Here is a 17,054-nt window from a genome sequence, read left to right on the forward strand (position 1 = left end):
CTCGCCAGGTGAATGATTACTGAAATGAATATTGCATGTATTGTCCTTGAACTACTACTACTACTTTTTACAATTGGCTATACGTCGTACCGACAAAGATCTTATGGCAACGCTGGGATAGGAACAGGCTAGGAGTGGGAAGGAAGCGGCATTTTTCTGGTGTGAAAATGGGAAACCACGGAAAACCATCTTCAGTGCTGCCGACAGTGGGGTTCGAACCCACTACCTCTCGATTGCAAGCTCACAGCCGCGCCACCCTAACCGCACGGCTAAATCGCTCGGTACTTCTACTAGTTTTACGTACCACGAGCTAAAGTTATTCGGTTTTCGGAGTTATCAATTTGCCGGAAGATTGCTCCGCAGTAGTTCTTTTTTCATGCCAGTAAATATAGCTACACGATTTTGACGTATCTGAGCACGTTGAAATGCCACCGAAGTGAGCCAGGATCGAATCTGCCAACATGGGTTCAGAAAGGCAGAGCTTTGACAGTCTGAGCTACTCAGCCCAGCAATATTAATGCTACAAAGAATAACAAGATGAAAATGAAGTCGCTATTGTTCGGATTCCATATAAAATTCGGGATCTTGCAGTTATGACTGTGGTATCATAATTCGCATTACCTGTAAGTTTTTTCAGTGGTTTAGTGTGTGTAATTTTTCTTTTTTTATAATTTCCTTTACGCACCGGCACAGATAGGTCTTACGGCAACGAAGGAATTGGAAACAAGCTAGGAGTGGGGAGGAAGCGGCCATGGCTTTAACGTACAGCTTGATGTTTCTCTCACGCGCCTTCAAATGCTATAGGCTTCAAGAGACACTGTATTAGTGTAATGTTTCCCTGAAAGGTCAGTGCATCAGCCGATAAATATTCCTAAACGCAAATTCATTGCGTCGGGTTTACAAACTCTGGCATCTTCAACTAAGTACAATTCACAGTAAAATGTGCAAAACAAACGTTTTTTTTTTGCTAGTTGCTTTACGTCGCACCGACACAGATAGGTCTTATGGCGACGATGGGACAGGGAAGGCCTGGGAGTGGGAAGGAAGCGGCCGTGGCCTTAATTAAGGTACAGCCCCGACATTTGCCTGGTGTGAAAATGGGAAACCACGAAAAAATCTTCAGGGCTGCCGACAGTGGGGTTCGAACCTACTATCTCCCGAATACTGGATACTGACAGCAATTAAGCGACTGCAGCTATCGAGTTCGGTTGCAAACAAACAAACAAACAAACAAACAAACAAACAAACAAACAAACAAACAAACAAACAAACAAACAAACTGATAATAATAAAACAGTTCATGTAGGGCATAAGGAAACTGAATTGATTTCTTCCGATTGGGAACATCAAATAAATTCAGACATTGGGCTAGTCAGTTGGAATACCAAACCTTTCCAAGACACTGGCCGGATAGTACTGTACACCGTAACTGCACTGCAAGCCACCTTGTGATGAGCCCTGTGCAGTGACAATGTACACTGCCAGAGGAGACATATCTCTCCCCGTGCTACAGTATATATACCCTCCTAGGCTTTCATGGTCGAAAATGCCGCATTGAGGCGAAGCAGTGGTATTTTTACGATGGCCTGAGTTATTAACGTTCTAAATGGGAAGCAGTGAATTATAGTTTCCTTATGGGAACTTACTGTAATTTTTGATCATGAAAGCCTAGGAGGGCAGGTATAGAGAGACTTTGCCCGTAGTATATCGTAACTGCATTGACCTTATCACAGGATGGCTTGAAGCGGTGTTACAACGGTGTTCTAGTCGACCAGTGTCTTGGAGAGGTGCAGTATCCCAACCTGACGAACCCAACCTCGTACTGCCACGAAACTGGTATTTTTACGATTGAAGAACATTAATTTATTTGAACAAGTTTATAGTTTTAAGTAGCTGTAGAAATCGTGATCTTAGCCATTTGGCCTCCAATTAGTTTTAGGTCACACCGACACAGATAGGGATAGGAAAGGCTAGGAGCAGGAATGAAGCGACCGTGGTCTTAATTAACGTACAGCCCCAGCATTTGCCTGGTGTGAAAATGGGAAACCACGCGAAACCACCTTCAGGGCTACCGATAGTGGGGGTCGAACCCACTATCACTCGAATGCAAGCTCGCAGCTGCGTGACCCAAACCACGCAGCCACTCAGTCGATAAATCTCCAGTTTTATTTGGAACATTTTAACCACAGAAACATGAATTTTCATATTTAAAAATATTACATTGTTTGGTGAGGGCTTGAACCGGGCGCTTCCAGCTAACATGGCATTCATAAAAACCCACGATCCACAAATTAAAACACTGAGTCTGCCAAGGCAACTGCCACCCAGCAGTTGGTCTGCATATATTTAAGTGCCATGCAGTCATTGTGACAACTACAGAGCGCTATTGCTTGCTCATATGCCCAGGTTCGCTTATTCTCTGAACTGACTTCAGTACGCTGAGTGAACCTCATTTCAAATATCAGACTAAGTTAAAAGCAATGGAGGGGGACAAAGAATCGATCCTGGAACCTCTAAGTAAGAAGTATAGATACTATCTCTACCAGAAAAGTCTAGCCAAAAGAAATAATCAGCTCATTTATTTGCGATATTGTGAGGAAGTGAGATCCTGTTACAAGTACTGAGGATTGGAACATCCTTTTTGGTTGCATCATTGGACTCTATTCAATAACGCCAGGTGTCCTACTACCCTCAAGAGGTTTACTCTCAGAGTTGGGATTTTATTTACTAAGCTCCGGTACGGCAATCTGCTCTAGCTAAACTCATTCACATCTGATACATGAGTCCGTGAACTTTGTAGACGGGAGGCAATTTAACTGAAAGCTGTCTGCAAACATTTTGTTGGATGTTTGTTGGAAGCGCACGAGTTGGACTGTGCTCACTTTGACAAATGAGGAATGTAAATTTATGATACTATCATAATACCAACCATCGAGCAAAATCTCTGTAATAATAATAATAATAATAATAATAATAATAATAATAATAATAATAATAATAATAATAATAATAATAATAATAATAATAATAATAATAATAATGGCGTGTGGACGCCGGAGAGGCCTGGTGAAAGTTATTCGAGTTGACGCCGTATAAACGACGTACGCGTCTGTGAGGATGGGGCCCTACTTAATATGGATTGAACTGGTTTGAACAAAAAGGGTACATAAGACATTTTGTGCAAAACTGTATTAACCATATATCCTTGCTCGGTATGATAGACGCACCTTTCCGCGCAGAAACGGTACAGTGCAAGTGTAATACTGGGGTGAGGGAGGACGTAAACTATTTAAATTACGGTTGAATGCAGAAAGGATACTTGTGTTTAGGCCCACATGTCTTTTTCTCTTTTTCTCTTTTGCTTATGTGCTGCTTCTATGATGATCTATACAGGTGGCCCACAACATTTAATGAACTATCTGAGCTTCGCAATGATAGCAGTGGTGACGGAAGTGATAGAGATTAAGCCGAACAACTTTTATTATTATTATTATTATTATTATTATTATTATTATTATTATTATTATTATTATTATTATTATTATTATTATTATTATTATTATTATTGACAAATACATCCCAACTGAGAAATATCCCGGTGGCAATGATCACTTACAGTAGTGTGAAGACGTAATTACCCAACAACAGCAACAACAGGAGTTTTATCCTAGGGTTTTTCGTAAAAGTATGCTGTGTTTGCACAACGTACAAATTCAAGGCAGTAGTCAGAATATTTTTATGTAAATCAGATTATTGTCCGCCTCAGTGGTATAGTGATTAGTGTGATTAGCTGCCATCCCGGGAGACCCGGGTTCGATTCCCGGCTTTGCCACAAAATTTGAAAAGTGCTATGGGGCTGGAACGGGGTCCACTCAGCCTCGGGAGGTCAACTGAGTAGAGGTGGGTTCGATTTCCACCTCAGCCATCCTGGAAGTGGTTTTCCGTGGTTTCCCCACTTCTCCTCCAGGCAAATGCCGGGATGGTACCTGACTTAAGGCTACGGCCGCTTCCTTCCCTCTTCCTTGTATATCCCTTCCAATCTTCCCATCCCCCCCGCAAAGCCCATGTTCAGCATAGCAGGTGAGGCCGCCTGGGTGAGGTACTGGTCATCCTCCCCAGTTATATCCCCAGACCCTATGTCTCACGCTTCAGGACACTGCCCTTGAGGCGGTAGAGGTGGGACGCCTCGCTGTGTCCGAGGGAAATCGCAACGCTGGAGGGTAAACAGATTAAGAAAGAAGCATAAAGCTGCCTTTATATTATAAAAGCGCGTATGAACATCATTTCCTGTAATGTCGTATGTTATAGTAGCCTCCTTTCATGTTTACAACTTTGAGAGTTTCTCTTGTATCTTTCAGTCTGTAGTCCTTTCCTCTGTATTGTTGATTTGTATCAGTGACCTCTCAATAAACACTATTTTCAGCTCAACATTAATTTTACAGCCTTTCAGAGAGTACAAAATAAGATCATGATGATTATGGAACTTTAGTTCTGTGCAGAAAAGAGGAGGAACTGATATCAGAATTTTTCACAAGCTGAGTTCTAGATTAGATATCGTATTTATTGTTGGTGAACTTACCGCTCTGGACCTTTTCTTTCACACATTTATTATAATACCATGATTAAAATAATGAAATACTAAGAACGCATGTGCACAAGCAATAATAATAGTAATAATAATAATAATAATAATAATAATAATAATAATAATAATAATAATAATAATAATTGTAGTCATGTTTGTAGATTTCAAAAAGGCTTTTGATTCTGTTGACAGAGAAACTATATATAAAATAATTCGAGAATTTGGCATAAAGTCTAAACTGGCAAATCTAATCCGTGAAACACTTACAGACACAGTCTCTAAAGTGAAATTTCTGGGAGAGATATCACAGCCTTTCAAAATAAAAACTGGTGTACGACAAGGCGACGGACTATCCCCAATTCTTTTTAATTGTGTCCTAGAGAAAATAGTGAGAATTTGGAACGAAAAACTTATTGAACTCAACATTTCACCGATAAGGTTAGGAAGAGGAAACAAAAGGATTGAAATAAATTATCTTGCATTTGCAGATGACTTTGCAATACTTTCTGAAAATGTGACATCTGCTGTAACCCCAGTAAATGTCTTGGAAAGAATCGCCAGCAGAACTGGCTTAAGAATTTCTGCAGAAAAAACAAAATTTTTAACAAATATTTGGGATGCACCAAAATTTCTGAAAACAGATATTGTCCAAATAGAGAGGGTAAAAAAATTCAATATCTAGGGGAAATAATCCAAGAAAATGGTTTAGAAAAATCTGCAGTAGAGGAGAGGGTACATAAAATGGAGAGAGCTTATGGTGTCACCAATGATATCTACAATAAAAGATGCCTATCCAAAAATGCAAAAATAGGGCATTACAACACAGCAGTGAAGCCAGAATGCTTATATGCAAGCGAGTGTCTGGCATTAAACTATAATTTAGATAAGCTAGAAATACTAGAAAGGCGAATCATGAGGAAAATATTAGGCCCACAAAACACAGCAGAAGGTTGGAAATTACGAAGTAATGTTGAAATATATCAAAAAATAGAAAATATATCAGATGTAATGAGGAAAAGGAGACTTATGTTTTTTGGACATTTATATCGAATGCAAGATAGTAGATTAACCAGTAAGATTTTCAGATATTTGTGGAGTAAGAAATCAACGACAAGCTGGGTCAATGAAGTAAGAAAGGATTTAGAAAAAACAATATAACAACAGAAGAAATAAATAATAGAGAAGGCTTTCGGGAAAAAGTATTGAAAATAGAAGGATTCCAAGGTAGGAAAGTAAAAAAGACTGGTTCAAAGTGGTCTGAAGACAGAAAGAAGAAACATAGTGAACAGATGAAAGCGCACTGGAAGAAAAGGAAAGAACAAAGAAGAAGGAATTGAAATTGGCACGTGGTCCTCTGGTGGCCCATTCGAAAGAATAATAATAATAATAATAAAAATAAAAATAATATTATAATTTCAGACTAACAATATGATCTTACTTTGGAATGTTATTCCTACCCTTGAAACACAAAATTTTAATTGAGAATGGAAAAGCCGCTGAAAGAAAGCACCACTCCAGGTGGCAGCCTGGAAGAGAAATCCACCATTGCCTTATGTAATGCATCGGGACCTAGGGTTCTGGAGAGTCCCAACCTCTGCAATAAGGATGAGTCGGAGCATCCTTGGAATCCGTCCATACTTAAGTTTAAACAGAAGTTTTTTTGCAGGCACTTCGAATGTAAGTTATTTGTTGAAGGTCGGCAAACAGAAGGAATTAGAACTATTTCTGGATAGAAACGAAATTAAAATCTTAGCGGTACAAGAGAGGAGATTTTTGGATGAAAATGTGACAGAAACAAAAGATTATCGAATCTTTAAAGGTAAACCTCCGATTAAAATTATGAAAAGAAGGCCACTCTTCGGAACAGCATTTTATGTTCATAAAAGATTATTAGACAATGGAACTGAGTTCAGATCCCTCTCAGAAATGATATCTCTTTTAACAATGAACTGCAAAAATGAACAGTATATTAACTGCCATGCACCAATAAATGAAGACAACAAAAAGACCCAAATAAAGTAGAGGAATTCTGGACACTCCTGGATGATGAATTATCTAAAATTTCAAAAATCAAATGTGGTGACATTAGTTGGAGATTTCAATGCCAAAGTAAGAAGAGAGAGAATTCATAGACCAATAGTGGTAGGATATGCCGGACACCAAAGAACAAACATCAACGGAATGAGATTAATTATTATGTTATATGTAAAAACTTTCAACTGAAGTTAATGTCAACTTTCTTAAAGAAATTGCCAAGGAAAGCTAAAACATGGATTTCTCCAAATCCATTACTATGTTAATTTCAACTGGATCATACAGCTATACCCAAAAGAAACATGAAAGAAATTATGAATGTCAAGGTAGTAGGAAGCAGAGAATGTGATTCCGATCACTACTTGTCTAAAATCAAACTAAAATTCTTACCGAACAGAAATCACAGAAGATGGGAAAGAGTAAAAAATATATAACACAAATAGACTTCAAATTACACAAGAAACATTGGAAACATTTCAGGAAGAAATAAAAGTATCTCATCATTTCAAGTGGTAAGATTTATGTCAAGAAATAACGAATGCAGCCCAGAAAACATTTGGGCTAGTCACACCTAAAATGAAACCTTGGTGGAATCAAATATGTGAAGATGCGTTACAAGAGAATAAAACAATGGAGAAAGTGGAAATCCTCCGGAACGACTGAGCGCTATGACCAATTCAAACAGCAAAGAAAAGGCACTGCCACAATAATAAGGGGAGTTGTAAGAACTTTCGAAAAATCACAACTTATTGACCTGCAAGACAGCTTTGTTAAAATTACTCTGGAAACTTCTAACAGATTTTTAAGAGTCAATTAAAGGGGTATCAAGCACCTAGCATATGCTTCAAAGATGAAAATGGTAGACTTGGCCGAAGCAATGCTGAGAATTGTGAAATACTTGCGAAGCACTTTGATCAACTTTTAAACTGCCCTGAACCCGATCATAAGTTGCAATTCTCTTAAACAACTGGAAGTCTGGAAGAAGATATACCACCTACTGCTGAAGAAATTAAAGAATTAGCAACCAGAAAAATAATGAAGCTAGTGGAGAAGATACTATAACAGCTGAACTTTTGAAATGGTCTCAATAAAAAAGAATCAAATCAAATCAAATCAAATCAAATCAAATCAAATCAAATCAAATCAAATCAAATCAAATCAAATCAAATCAAATCAAATCAAATCAAATCAAATCAAATCAAATCAAATCAAATCAAATCAAATCAAATCAAATCAAATCAAATCAAATCAAATCAAATCAAATCAAATCAAATCAAATCAAATCAAATCAAATCAAATCAAATCAAATCAAATCAAATCAAATCAAATCAAATCAAATCAAATCAAATCAAATCAAATCAAATCAAATCAAATCAAATCAAATCAAATCAAATCAAATCAAATCAAATCAAATCAAATCAAATCAAATCAAATCAAATCAAATCAAATCAAATCAAATCAAATCAAATCAAATCAAATCAAATCAAATCAAATCAAATCACTACTGATCTGCATTTAGGGCAGTCGCCCAGGTGGCAGATTCCCTATCTGATGTTTTTCTAGCATTTTCTTAAATGATTTCAAAGAAATTGGAATTTTATTGAACATCTTTCTTGGTAAGTTATTCCAATCCCTAACTTCCCTTCCTATACATGAATGAATATTTGCCTCAATTTGTCCTCTTGAATTCCAAATTCATACTTTGATCTTTCCTACTTTTAAAGACATCACGACATCACTCGAACTTGTTCGTCTACTAATGTCATTCCACGCCATCTCTCCGCTGACAGCTCGGAAAATACCACTTAGTTGAGCAGCTCGTCTTCTTTCTCCCAGTTCTTCCCAGCCCAAACTTTGCAACATATTTGTAACGCTACTCTTTTGTCGGAAATCACCCAGAACAAATCGAGCTGCTTTTCTTTGGATTTTTTCCAGTTCTTGAATCAGGTAATCCTGGTGAGGGCCCCATACACTGGAACCATACTCTAGTTGGGGTCTTACCAGAGACTTATATGCCCTCTCCTTTACATCCTTACTACAACCCCTAAACACCCTCATAATTATGTGCAGAGGTCTGTACCCTTTATATACAATCCCATTTATGTGATTACCCCAATGAAGATCTTTCCTTATATTAACACCTAGATACTTACAACGACCTCCAAAAGGAACTTTCACCCCATCAACGCAGTAATTAAAACTACCGGGCGAGTTGGCTGTGTGCATAGAGGCGCGCGGCTGTGAGCTTGCATCCGGGAGATAGTAGGTTCGAATCCCACTATCGGCAGCCCTGAAGATGGTTTTCCGTGGTTTCCCATTTTCACACCAGTCAAATGCTGGGGCTGTACCTTAATTAAGGCCACGGCCGCCTCCTTCCAGCTCCTAGGCCTTTCCTATCCCATCGTCGCCATAAGACCTATCTGTGTCGGTGCGACGTAAGGCCCCTAGCAAAAAAAAGTAATTAAAACTGAGAGGATATTTCCTATTTGTGAAACTCACAACCTGACGTCATTTTGCAGTTACTCACAATCTTGTAACTTATTTATTACTCTATACACAATAACATCATCTGCAAAAAGCCTTACCTCTGATTCCACTTCTTTACTCATATCATTTATATATATAAGAAAATATAAAGGTCCAATAATATTGCCCTGAGGAATTCCCCTCTTAATTATTACCGGGTCAGATAAAGCTTAGCCTACTCTAATTCTCTGAGATCTATTTTCTAGCAATATAGCAACCCATTCAGTCACTCTTTTGTCTAGTCCAATTGCACTCATTTTTGCCAGTAGTCTCCCATGATCCACCCTATCAAATGCTTTAGGCAGGTCAATCGCAACACAGTCCATTTGACCTCCTGAATCCAAGATATCTGCTATATCTTGCTGGAATCCTACAAGTTGAGCTTCAGCGGAATAACCTTTTCTAAAACTGAACTACCTTCTATCGAACCAGTTATTAATTTCACAAACATGTCTAATATAATCAGAAATAATGCCTTCCCAAAGCTTACATGCAATGCATGTCAAACTTACTGTCCTGTGATTTTCAGCTTTATGTCTACCACCCTTTCCTGTATACACAGATGCTACTATAGCAACTCGCCATTCATTTGGTATAGCTCCTTCAAGGAAAAAATAATCAAATAAGTACTTCAGATATGGTACTATATCCCAACCCATTGTCTTTAGTATATCCCCAGAAATCTTATCGAAGAGCTGCAGTTAATCTTTGAAGATATTTAGAGAACAGAGAGGATTCCAGAAGAATGGAAAGTGGCCCTAATACACCCAATGCATAAAAAAAGGGGACAACAAAGATTGATAACTATAGAGGCACCTCTCTTCTGCAAATTGCTTACAAGGTATTCTCAAAAATATTGCTGAATAGCGTAGAAACATCACTTGACAAGCAACTGGGTATCAAGCTGGATTTCGGAAAGGTAGATCTTGTTCAGAACAAATATTTAACTTAAAATCCACAATTCGTCATAGGATATTGAATTCGAAAGAAATTGTTGAGACTTTTGTAGATTTTAAAAAGACCTTTGACTCGGTTGATAGAGAAACCATAGATAAAACAATTCGTGAATTTGGAGTGAAAACTAAATTGCCAACCTAATACGTGAAACACTTACTGACACAGTTTCAAAGGTGAAATTTATGGGTGAGATATCAAAACCTATTAATATAAATACAGAGGTACGGCAAGGTGATAGTTTGTAACCCCTTCAGTTCAACTGTGTTCTAGAGAAAATTGTAAATATTTGGAATGTAAAGCTTAAAGAACATAACATTTTGCCGTAACTTTGGGGAGAAAGAACAAAGGCATTGAAATAAATTGCCTACCATTTGCAGACAATTTTGCTATATTGTCAGAAGACCTAACAAGTGCAACAACACAAGTCAATCTCTTGGAAGATATAGCCAACAAGACAGGATTGAGAATTTCCGTAGAAAAAACAAAATTTATTACAAACATCAAGAATGCTCCAAAATTTTTGGCAACAGATATTGGTCCAATGGAAAGAGTAACTAAATTCAAAAATCTGGGAGAAATAATTCAAGAAAGTGGTTTAGACAAATCTGCAGTAGAAGAAAGAGTACACAAGATGGAAGGAGTCTATGGTATCACAAATAATTTCTATAACGAAAACATGTCTATCTAAACATCTTAAAATAAGGCACTACACTACAGTGGTGAAACCGGAATGCCTATATGCAAATGAATGCCTGGTAATAAACTATAGATTAGGTAAACTTGAGGTACTAGAAAGGAGAATCATGAGAACAATCTTACTCCCTATGAAAACAACAGAAGTATGGGAATTAAGATCTAATGATGAAATATACAGGAACATAGAAAACATAACAGAAACCATATGAAAGAGGAGATTGTAATTTTTCGGACATATTTACAGAATGGATGATTCCAGATTCGAAAAAGGATTTTCAATTACCTTTGGGACAAAAAGTCAACAACTAGCTGGATTCAAGAGGTAAAGATATATTTAGAAAGAAATAATATACGAGAAGAAGAAACTATGGACAGAGCAATTTTTAGAAATAGGGTAGTATGTATGGAATGATTCCAAAGAAGATTGAACAAGAAGCCTGTTGCGAAGTGGTCCGAGGGCAGAAAGAAACAGCATAGTGAAAGGATTAAAGAATATTGGAAGGAATGGAAGAGAAAACAACAAAGTATGATGAACTAAATTGAAATTGGCACGTGGTACTTAGCAGGCCATATCCTAAATAATAATAATAATAATAATAATAATAATAATAATAATAATAATAATAATGGTCAGAAAAAACATTCTAAAACATATCTATTACACATGCATAATCTTAGGTCAATCATTTTTAAATATTTTCAATAATTATTGTATCAGGGGTACACGTTCCCCGGATATTTAAACCGCGCGCCTTCTCTAAGGCCATCTATGTCAACAGACTTGAACTTGTAAACTTCCAAAGATTTTGTTGTTTACCGTTAGATGGCCATTCCATAGATTTGTAATTACTTGATAGAGTAATATTTATGTACTTTGACGTTTGTAAACCTGGTTCTGAGGATTGTTTCTTTTTTTTTGGTACCTAAGTTGTCAACACTTCAGCTGGTTCCTGGTTCCTCCTCGATTGTAATTAAACTATCAGATACTTGGAAATATGTTCTATAGCCAATTAACATCGGGGGTGTGTACAGGAATGCAGCCTGCGGATAATTTGAGGGGACTGTTTTTTATTTTCAATATAGAATTTTCGGCAAGTCTGAGGACTCTGGTTCTATTACATACTGGAAACATGTAACTTAAGGGAACAAAGAGGTAAGACCCCTCTGTCGTTTCCCATTCAACCTTGCATTGATGACTAAAGATTCCAACCTCTAAACTCTTAAATCTTAAACCTTGTCTTGGCATTCATTTGAGATCTGACACTTCTCTTTATGAACTTAGCGGGCTGGTGTTTACTCATTTCCATAATAAAGATAGGGTCAATTAAATAGTCATTAGTTGAGCCCTCGTAGATAACGATCATGTTAATACGCCTATAAAACCCGTTCTCAGCTAAGCCGTGAACCTTTACTCCCACCTAATAGTCGTTTCCATGCTGGGTAATTCTTGGGTAATGCTTGGTAATTCTTTGTAAAGACAGGCTCCCGAAATGTGTGGGAGGGTTTATTTCTCTTTCTGGCAATACCGGCAATGGGTTCCGTTGTGAGGCATGCCCGGAGGAGAATGCACAGAGCAAACGTTGGAAGTAATCCAAATAGCATTCTTCCATTTACTGTTAGTTAGGCCATCATGTTCTCATACCCGTTTAATATCTGGAGTGTATCTCTTTTGTGTGTGTAAGGAACATAACTCACTTTCCTTTCTGAGTCAAAGATTACCATCAGTTAAACTGTTTCTCCGAAGTAGTTTCCATAAAGAAGGCAAGAAATCCAACACTACTACCAACTGTAGCGATGACACAGAACTCACAATACGGAAAACCTAATACTAATTAGTAAAAACTATAGAGTTTCAGGACTAAACAAGGCACACAGTCACGGTAGAGCTCTGACCTTCTGTGCCCATCGTAGGTTATGATCTTCATTTCCGTGTTGATGTTTAACTAATAAGATAGAGTTTGAGGGATGTTCCACCATTCAACATATTGTAAAATATATTAATTTATAAGAAGACCGGTTTCGACTCCCTTGGAGTCATCATCAGTTCTTGTTGAAAATCAAATCAAGGGGAATCTGATAACAATAATCCTAATAAAAAGTTATATACCTAAAGGCGATTTCCTGGAAACACATCAATGGGCTGCAAAACATTACCTTGAAATGTAACGTACACATGTTAAGCAGTACTTGGAATTCTCAATTAGATCCAACATCTTTCTTAAAATACTAAGCATTTCAAGACAAAGTACAATTTCAGATGATTACCAAACGTTTCTTGTGATTATGTGGTATAATAGTAAACAAGTTTTGTTTTAAAAAGGTTCACATATTCCAGTTGAGTGTGGCAAGACCGTTTGATATGTATATGCCGAGATATACAAACATACGACAGCATTTTTACTCATATCCAAGAATATTAAAGTGCCATGTGTTTCATATCAGTGTATAAATGTTCAGTCAATGTGTATATTCTCAACCTACGATAGTGCATTTGTTTCCAATAGATTGAAACAAGAGTTCTATTCTGTGTTCCACGAACATATGACAATTTTTAAAACCGAAAACCAAGAACTTTTTAAATGCCAAGTAGTTTATGTCTTTGTAAATTTCATTTCAATGTATATATATCTCATCCAATTTAATCAGATAGAAACAAGATTATCAAGCCCAAGAACATTCTTGAAGCGCCAATTGTTTCATATCGTTAAAAAATGTTTCATGTCGTATGTGTATATTTTAAACCAGTGCATATGTTTCCAGTGTTCTGTGTTCCATGAATACACGACAGTTTTAGCCAGAACTAAGAACTTTTTAAGTTCCAAGTACTGCTTACCATGTGTACGTTACATTTCAAGGTAATGTCTTGCAACCCATTAATCTGTTTCCAAGCAATCGCCTTTAGGTATATAATTTTTTATTAGGATGATTGTTATCAGATTCCCCTTGATTTGATTTTCAACAAGAACTGATGATGACTCCAAGGGAGTCGAAACCAGTCCTCTTATAAATTAATATATTTTACAATGTGTTGAATGGTGGAACATCCCTCAAACTCTATCTTCTGTGCCCAACTAGGTGGGATCGATCTCAGTTCAGTCCGATGGTATTTGAAGGTGCTCAAATATGCCAGCCTCGTGTCGATAGGTTTACTAGCATATAAAAGAAATCCTATGGGACAACATTCCGACACATTACCGTCTCCGAAAACATAAAGTTAGTGGGACGTAAAACCATCCTTTTCCTGCTGCCGCCTTTCCCACACCCTAGTGGGGTCGCAGCTTCAAACTATGTCATAGATGCGCATTTGGCCCTGTTTTCTGCCAGAAGCCCTTCCTGAAGTTACTGATGTACGGATGTATGCATTCACTATTGTGTGTTTCTGTGATGACTGGCAGTGCGTTGTATTGTGTGTATATGGAGATGTGTTTATTAATACGAACTGAATTACAATTATCATAAAATATCATAGCCATTATATTAATACAGTGCTGATGGTTGTATTATTATTCATTCATTCATATATATCGTATCGGCCAACTTTGGACCACGTCACTTCAACTGGTTACTTCTGGCTTTAATGTCTGCCCAGTACTTCCATATGCGTACTCGGTGTCATTCTTTTTTCTCTTACGTCCACGCCTTTCCAGATTTTAATTTTGGCTTGTCCCGGGAACCCTGGAACGTTTGAAGTTTCTTCTTAAGTATTATCACCATTATTATTATTATTATTATTATTATTATTATTATTATTATTATTATTAGATATTCTTATCAGCACACAATGTTACGTTCAGAACCGATTTTAATAATCTAAGGTCCATCATCAGTGATTACAAAATATATTTAAAACGTGCTAATCCACACTGGTGTGTCGTCGAGATAAAATGCAGCCAAGATGAAATACACATTAAAAGGGCTGGCTGGACATATCGTTTAGGCTGTTAGGCAGATATCGTTTAAGCTGTTACCCAGATCAAGTCAGCCCTTCTAATGTTTATTTCATCTTGGCTGCATTTTATCTCGACGACACGCCTGTGTGGATTAGCACGTTTCAATTTTTTTTAAAGCTGGGATGAGTGACTCAGACGGTTGAGGCGCTGGCCTTCTGACCCCAACTTGGCTGCTTCGATCCTGGCTTAGTCCGGTGATATTTGAAGGAGCTTAAGTACGTCAGCCTCGAGTCGATATATTTACTGACACGTAAAAGAACTTCTGTGGGACTAAATTCCGGCACCTCGACGTCTCCGAAAACCGTAAAAGTAGTTAGTGTGCCGTAAAGAAAATAACATTATTATTACTATTATTATTATTATTATTATTATTATTATTATTATTATATACATTTTTAATCACTGATGATGGACCTTATATGAAATTCGGTTCTGAACCAAAAATTGTATGATGATACGATTGTTTAATAATAATAATAATAATACAAAATGTAACGCTCGTTTTTTGGAGCCATAGGAATTAGCCACACGCGATCCAAGTCGCCGAACCCCCTCAGGTAAAAGCCGCGACACTAGCTATACCGTACAACACAAAGTGGTGACGCATTTTAAATTTCCTTATACTTATAATAATAAACGATGGATTTGATACACACAAGATACACTTAATAACCATTCTTAATTTACGCACTGTAATAAACTCTAGAAAAAACTTTGGAATTTCTTCTGAGAAAGTGTTCTAACTTCGTTTGGTTGTCTTGCATACTTCAAGCTGCGTATCTATAACTACATTAATTTTGCCCTCGTGTAGTCTTTAAAACACGAACTTATAAACCACTCCACGTAGGGAAATAAATCTCTCCGTGGGGAATACACAAAACACAGAGCGCCCACCCACTTCAACCAGTGCCCGAGGAGCCACACGCGTGAGGAAAATTAACTTTTATATATTCTTTTTTGTGCAGCGAGAAAATATAAAGAAAAAAGGAAAACTAGCACTACAGAAAAAAAACATGGATGGTAAGTTTTATAAAAATACAAAGAAACAGGATGTGCATTCAGAGACAGAGCAAAAAAATATCAGAAGCAGCACACATCTTCCTTTCGTTTCATCCTGTTCTTCTCTTCGTCTTAACGGGATTTGTTGCGGATTCCTAGAATGAAGAAGTATCAAGTTGTGGACTGGAATATCTCAGAGCTTTACAGAAGTCTTGCAAATTCAAATGATTGCAGCAAGTTTTCGGAGAAATCCAAACCACACTTACTGAGCATTGACCCTGAGCTTGACACACTTTATCTTGGCTATAATACGGAAAGGATGAATTGGGTCTTTGGTAAGGCCGATTGAAATGGTGGTGATGTTGATTTTTGCTTTAAGGGGAAGAGCAATTGAGCAAGCATCCCCTCTTTCCGTTCGAAGAATGAGAGAAATAACAAAAGAAAGGGAAGTATCACGAGGGGCGTGAAACCGCTTGCAGACCTAACACACCCTAGAGGTTAGAAGAGAACAAGATTTGTCCAAGGAAGCTCGGATAGAAACTACGAAGATGCAGAGCCTGGATATAATGTGACACTCTGTTAGGAGCTCTGTGGTCGCCAACTCACGTTTCCAAGATGAGAGCCTATATGACCAAGACCTAAATTAACTGGGTGATGAACCTGCGCGATCCATGGACTCATTTTGAAGTTCAAATCGTGCTAATAATCTATAAAATTGTCGGGGTCTTCTGTATGTGTATTAGCTTTCTTTGCATTTAAAGAGTATTTATCCCATTTAGATCAACTCAAGATCGTATTAGTTTTAGCTATCGTATCTCTTTATCTGTTTATCCTTTTGTCTGTTCCACCATCACGGAGAAATGGCTGAATGCATTCCTGCCAAACTTAATATTTGGAGTCTACTCATCCAGGAGAACGTTTTCTTTTGCTATTTGTTTTACGTCGCACTGACACAGATAGATCTTGTGGCGACGATGGGAGAGGAAAGACCTAGGAATGGGAAGGAAGCGGCCGTGGCCTTAATTAAGGTACAGCCTCAGCATTTGCCTGGTGTGAAAATGGGAAACCACGGAAAACCACCTTCAGGGCTACCGACAGTGGGATTCGAACCCACTGTCTGCCGGATGCAAGCTCACAGCTGCGCGCTCCTAACCGCACGGCCAACTCGCCCGGCGGAGAACATTTTGATATGTGCATTAAAAAAATGACTCATAGACCAAGGGTTTACAGGATGGCTAAGATAGTTGTTTTAAATGTTTTCTCATGTACTATTGATTTTCTGTTAAGTCTGTGGACTATATGTGAAA

The sequence above is a fragment of the Anabrus simplex genome, chromosome 1 (genome assembly GCF_040414725.1).
Source record: "Anabrus simplex isolate iqAnaSimp1 chromosome 1, ASM4041472v1, whole genome shotgun sequence".
Lineage (NCBI taxonomy): Eukaryota > Metazoa > Arthropoda > Insecta > Orthoptera > Tettigoniidae > Anabrus > Anabrus simplex.